Source organism: Syngnathoides biaculeatus, chromosome 13, assembly GCF_019802595.1.
Source record: "Syngnathoides biaculeatus isolate LvHL_M chromosome 13, ASM1980259v1, whole genome shotgun sequence".
NCBI classification, from domain to species: domain Eukaryota; kingdom Metazoa; phylum Chordata; class Actinopteri; order Syngnathiformes; family Syngnathidae; genus Syngnathoides; species Syngnathoides biaculeatus.
Genome location: NC_084652.1, coordinates 26,322,443 through 26,328,442, shown reverse-complemented (window position 1 = coordinate 26,328,442; position 6,000 = coordinate 26,322,443). Strand labels below are relative to the sequence as shown.

General features: G+C 45.2%; 1 protein-coding gene across 3 annotated transcripts in view; it reads left to right on the top strand.

Moving 5' to 3' along the window:
* Positions 1–1,395: 1,395 nt before the first annotated feature.
* sdr16c5a (short chain dehydrogenase/reductase family 16C, member 5a) overlaps positions 1,396–6,000 on the top strand; it is a 65,214-nt gene continuing 60,609 nt past the window's right edge. The window contains exon 1 of one of the 3 annotated variants that reach the window (XM_061838812.1): positions 1,396–1,757. The gene's annotated coding sequence lies outside the window, so the exon portion shown is untranslated. The remainder of the gene's footprint in view (positions 1,758–6,000) is intronic. The other 2 variants (XM_061838810.1, XM_061838809.1) reach the window with 2 other exon arrangements.

Sequence of the window (6,000 nt, the reverse complement as noted above, 5' to 3'; positions counted from 1 at the left end):
TTCATGACCTGCTACTCTACCAAGTAGCCTCCACGTTCTTCAATGTCGCTAAGTGAGGGTGAAGAGAAGCTTCTGCTGTGAGCCAAAGTAGTGTGAACCCTCTGCAAGACCATTCAGCGCCAAGATTGTCTGTCGCCTTTTGCGACAACTTCATCAGCTACAGCCTGCTCAAGGATCTGGAATCAAGTTTTGGCATAAAATTCATCGACACAGCTTGTGAAAATTGTACTGTGGAGCTCCCTTGATGGCGGACAATGAGCTGAACAAGAAAGGGCGAGGAGCATTTGACTTCAGATCTTCAGAGGGTATTGTCTGGTCCACCTCTATAGACTTCTGCAAAATCAAAACGGTAGGACTGGGCACTCTTCGGATACACCCTCCCCCCATCTGTCTCAAATACACGGCTGATGTAAAAGAGAGACTCCAGCCTGATGGAAGAGAAGCAAGTGCCTCTGAAAACATTCAGACTCCAGGTTGTTCACTGTTTCCTGAATGTTAGGAAAACAGTGGAGGTTGGACAAACTTCTTCCCTCTCACCATCACCACTGAAGAGAAGATGTCAGAACACAGTCACTCGTCCACTGCAGGATGTCTATTCTGACAACACGGGACATTTGCCACTACACAGTGATTCCAGAGGTCGGTGTATGTTCTGTGAAAAGGGTCAGAGCAGATGAAGTGTGAAAGTTTGCATGTTCTCCCCGTGCCAGTGTGGCTTTTATCCAGCCACTCTGGTTTCCTCCCACATCCCAAAAACATGCAACATTAATTGGACACTCTAAATTGCCCCGAGGTGTGATTGTGAGTGTGGCTGTTTGTCTCAATGTGCCCTGCGATTGCCTGGCAACCAGTTCAGGGTATACCCTGCCTCTTGCTCATTGACAGCTTGGATAGGCTCCAGCACCCCCCGCGACCCTTGTGAGGATAAGCGGCAAAGAAAATGTATACATGTATGTATACATACGTATGTATGTATGTATGTATATATGAATGTGTGTGTGTCTAGGGCACTGTGCATTTTTTTATTCTTGGGAGTTGGTTACACCAAATGTGTAACTACAGATGTGTATTGAAGATGGCAATTAACAGATCTTTTGATTTGACATTTATGGGCAGACGGTCAATGCAAGGGAATTCAAAGTTGAAGAATAATCTGTAATTTGTCATAAATGTTTAGGATGACCTCCCTCCCAACCACACACACACACACACAAATGATTAGCAGCTTCCTATCTTATCACTAGACTGACAACACAGGAGAGATAGGGAGAGCTACACTTTACCAGCTCTGGCAGAACATTGTGAGACTTATCTTCCCGCAACATGAGTTGTTTTGAAATAAGAAAACACCCAAAATAGTAAACAGCATGTTTGTTATGAATAGTGGACTAAGATTTATTAGTGACTGCCTTAGGTATGATTGTGAGTGCGAATAGTTGTTTGTTTCTATGTCAATCGGCTGGCAACCAGTTCAGGGGGTTCCCCGCCTCCTGCCCGAAGATTGCTGGGATGGGCTCCAGCGCTCACATGACGCGGCTCAGATAATAGATTGATGAATGGCTTTTGATAAAGGCAATAACATGTCACATAGCCTATCTGGCGCCTCACAGATGAACTCTCTGTACTGCACTGACGTAACATCCTCAATTTGCGTTTACGCACCTTGAGGCAACATCAATGTTTAACAGTCCGGAGGTCAACGAATCCGACTTGACGTTCTCCGTCACTCGCCTCTAACTGCAGTACAAACCACCACGGTATGTTAACTTACTTCGATGTGTCGACACTCTGTAGTTGAATTGTTTTTTTTTTTTTTTTTTTAGATGCAATGCACCTTTCCAGCAGTACGGGGGAACAAATGTAGCTGGGAAGGGATGTTCGTATAATTTAGACGGATTTCTATTGCAGTATTGAATGAGATTAGTCCTATTAATGCAGTTTGTCTCATGCTAACTGGTAAACGCATCGCTCCGTTTTATCATCCCCGCTTTCCAAACACTAGTTTCGTAGACCGATATAATGTTGGCCGGATGTGTGATATTTGCTTGACGTTTAGTTCTCATACGGTTGTACCCTGTATTACACCTGTATTTTCGACTATATGTCAGGTGTATTGTGTCGTGGGAAATTTCCGAAACTCTCAAAAAAAAAAAAAAACTTGCAACTGGATTTTGCCACAAATAAAAACGAGACTGCGCACAGACCCCTTTCACATGGTAATTCGGCTTCGGTCAGGGCAAAACATTGATTTGGGTACTATTTCACGTGAAATTGTACATTGTGAATAATAACAACAACGTCTTATTTTCGTGAACAAGCAGCAGTTAGCTGGGGATAGTGTTGGCGAGGAAGGGAAGAGATGTCTGATGAGGCTTAAGGCAGGAAGGATGTCTCAAGTGCCGATATTAAAGCTATTTGCGCTAAATGGAACGACATCCATAATTTTGAAGAACTTCATCACCCGAATAAAGCTGAATGTTGCAGAGCACTGCAAATTTTTAATGTTTTTATGAGCCACTTCAGAAAAGTGGTTTAAAGACTGCAGAAACAAATGTTAGATTCGTTCATCGTGAAAAAGGGGCGAGGCACACCCACTGAAGACATCTGAAACTGTTGTATTAAATGGCTTTTTTTCTTTTGTTCCATTACCCTACTTCTAGTTGCAAGTTATTTTTTTCACATTACGTACTTTCTGTGCAAATAAAAAACTTTTTTTTTTCCTCCCCATTATTGCTTGTTGAAAGTTATTTTGCTCTTTTGTTTATGAAAAAAAAAGGTCTACATGGCTGGGGGCAGAGTCGCTACGGATACGGCAATGGACTCCCCGCCGAGCACACTCTACTAGGCTAAAGCATACATTTTAAGCAAAAATAAAAAAAATATATAAAATGATTTAATTATATAAAGTATTTAAACTATACATGTATTTCTACTATGTCTAAAACTTTTTAGGCTGGGAACGTATTATTTCATTTTCCATTCATTGTAATGGCAAAACGTGCTTTGGTTTTTGAATGTTTTGATTTTCAACCAGCCTTCTGGAACAGGTTGTGTTCGAGAACCAAGGCACCACTTTATCTTGCATTGTAGAGATAATGTGTGCAGCTAATTGTCAAACATATTCAGTAAAAATAACTTGATTTCCCCTTCACATTCTGATTTCTCTAGGAGATGACAGTGAGAGGCCACATTTTTTAACTACTGCGCAAACTTAGTGTATATCTTGGATTTTGGTAAAACTATTCAGTTAAGTATAAAAAAAAATAAAAAAAAAATTAGTAACACCTTTACTCACTCTAATTGCGAAAGTCGATGGCAATCATAGTCCACTACTTACTGTGAAAATTTGAGATACCCTTCAGTGTAGTGAAAAAGTGTTCAAATTATTCATCAAAAATAATCACCAAAAGTCACTAAAAAACACCTTTTCTAATTGATTGCTGTAGTAGTTGGCAATGGGAGTCCACTACTTACGACTGGTCAAGATTTTCTGATGTCTGCATTATTGAGAAACTGCATGAAATGAATTCAGTTAGAACTGTTTTGTGGTATTTGATCATTTAAAATATGCGAAGGCCACCAAACTGGACACCTTCTATGCCTTTGCTTGCCATGCTTCCCATAGGCTCACCACCTGTGAGAGCCGCCAGAGGGGTCGAGTGCAATGTAAGATGGGTGGTAGCCGTAGGCAGGGACCTTGGCAATCCGATCCCTGGCTACAGAAACTAGCTCTAAGGACATGAAATGTCACCTCTCTGGCAGGTGCATGATGTCGAGAAGTTTCAACTAGATATAGTCGGACTTGCCTCTATGCACTACTTGGGCTCTGGTACAAATCCTCTCAAGAGGGGTTGGACTCTCTTCCACTCAGGAAATCCCCACAGTGAGAGGCGCCAAGCAATTGTGGGTATACTTATTCTCCCCTGGCTCGGGGCTTGTAAGTTTGGGTTCACTGTGGTGATTGAGAGGGTAGCCTCTCTCCGCCTTCAAGTGGGGAGACTGGTCCTGATTATTGTTTGTGCCTATGCACCAGTCAAAGTTCGTAGTTCTCACGTGTTTTGGACTCCTGAGAGGGAGTGCTGGAGAGCCCTCATTCTGCTGGGGGACTTCAATGCCAACGTGGGTAATGACAGTGAGACCTGGAAGGACATGATTGGGAAGAACGCCCCCCAACCCCCCATCCCAACTCCACCCCCGCCGATCAGAACCCGAGGGGTGTTCTGTTAATGAACTTTTGTGCTCATCACGGATTGTCCATAACTAACACCATGTTCAGGCATAAGGGTGCCCACGTGCACCTTGGCACCAAGACACCCTAGGTTGTAGTTCGATAATGAACTTTGTGGTCGTGTCATTGGACTTGTGACCGCATGTCTTGTACACTTGGGTGAAAAGAGGGCTGTCAGCTGATCATCACCTTGTGGTGAGTTGTCCCTGATGGTGTGAGAAGATGCCTGTCTGATGTGGCAGGCCCAAATTTATTGTGAAGGTGTACCGGGAAAAGCTGGCAGGCTCCCCTGTGAGACGGAATTTTGACTCCCACCTCCGAAAGAACTTTGCTCATATTCTGGGGGAAGGTGTGAAATATTGAGTCCGAGTGAACAATGCACTGTGCCTCCATTGCTGAAGCGGCTGACCAGAGCTGTGGCCATAAGGTGGTTGGTGCCTCTCGTGGCGGCAACCCATGAACACGTTGGCAGACACCAACGGTCAGGGATGCTGTCAAGGCGGATAAGGAGCCTCATTGGGTATTTTGGGCCTGTCGGACCGCCAAAGCACCGAATAGGTACTGGCTGGCCAAGTGGAATGCAGCTTAAGAGGTCTTTGAGGCAGAAACTTGGGTGTGGGAGGAATTCGGTTAGGCCATGGCTAATGACCTAAAGACAGGTTTGAAGAAATTCTGGTCCACCGTCCGGTGTCTCAGGAGGGGATGCAGTGCATCGTCAATACTGTGTAATGTGAGGATGGGGCACTGCTAACCTCAACACGAGACGTTGCGAGTAGGTGGGGAGAATACTTCAAAGACCTCCTCAATTACACCAACACGCCTTCCCATGAGGAAGCACAGTCTAGGTTCTCTGGGGTGGGCTCACCTATCTCTGGGGTTGGTTAAAATAAACTCCTTGGTGGCAGGGACCAGGGGGAGGATGAAATTCGCCCGAGTTCCGAAAAGCTCTGGATGTTGTGGGGCTTTCTTGGTTGATACGCCTCTGCAACACCGGTTGGACATCGGGAACAGTGCTTCTGGATTGGCAGACTGGGGTAATGGTCCCCCTTTATAAGAAGGGGGACCAGAGGGTGTGTTCCAACTACAAGGGGATCACACTCCTCAGCCTCCCTGGTAAGGTCTATTCAGTGGTGCTGGAGATGAGGGTCCGTCGGAAGTCAAATCTCAGATTCAGGAGAAGCAATATTGTTTATCTCCTGGCTATGCAACAGTGGACCAGCTCTACACCATCGGCAACATCCTTGAGGGTCCATGGGTATTTGCCCAATCAGACTGTGTTTTGTGAACTTGGAAAAGGCTTTCAACTGTGTCCTTCGGGGAGTTCTGTGGGGGGTTCTTTGGGAGTACCGGGTACCGAACCCCTTGATACGGGCTGTTCGGTCCTTGTACAGTATGTCCAGTGTCAGAGTTTGGTCTGCATTTCCGGCAAGAAGTCGGACTCGTTTCTGGTGAGAAGTAGACTCTGCCAAGACTGCCCTTTGTCACTGATTTTGTTCATCACTTTTATGGTCAAAATTTCTCGGCGTGGCCGAAGCGTAGAGGGTGTCTGGTTTGGTGGCCTCAACATGTTCATCTCTGCTCATTGCGGATGATGTGGTTCTGTTGACTTTATCAAGTCGTGATCTCCAACGCTCACTGGATCAGTTCGGAGCCAAATGTGAAGCAGGTCTGATGAGACTCAGAAGCTCCAAATCTGAAACCATGGTCCTCAGTGGGAAAAGGGTGGGTTGCCCTCTCAGGGTGGGGGATGAGAACCTCCCCATTGTGGAGGA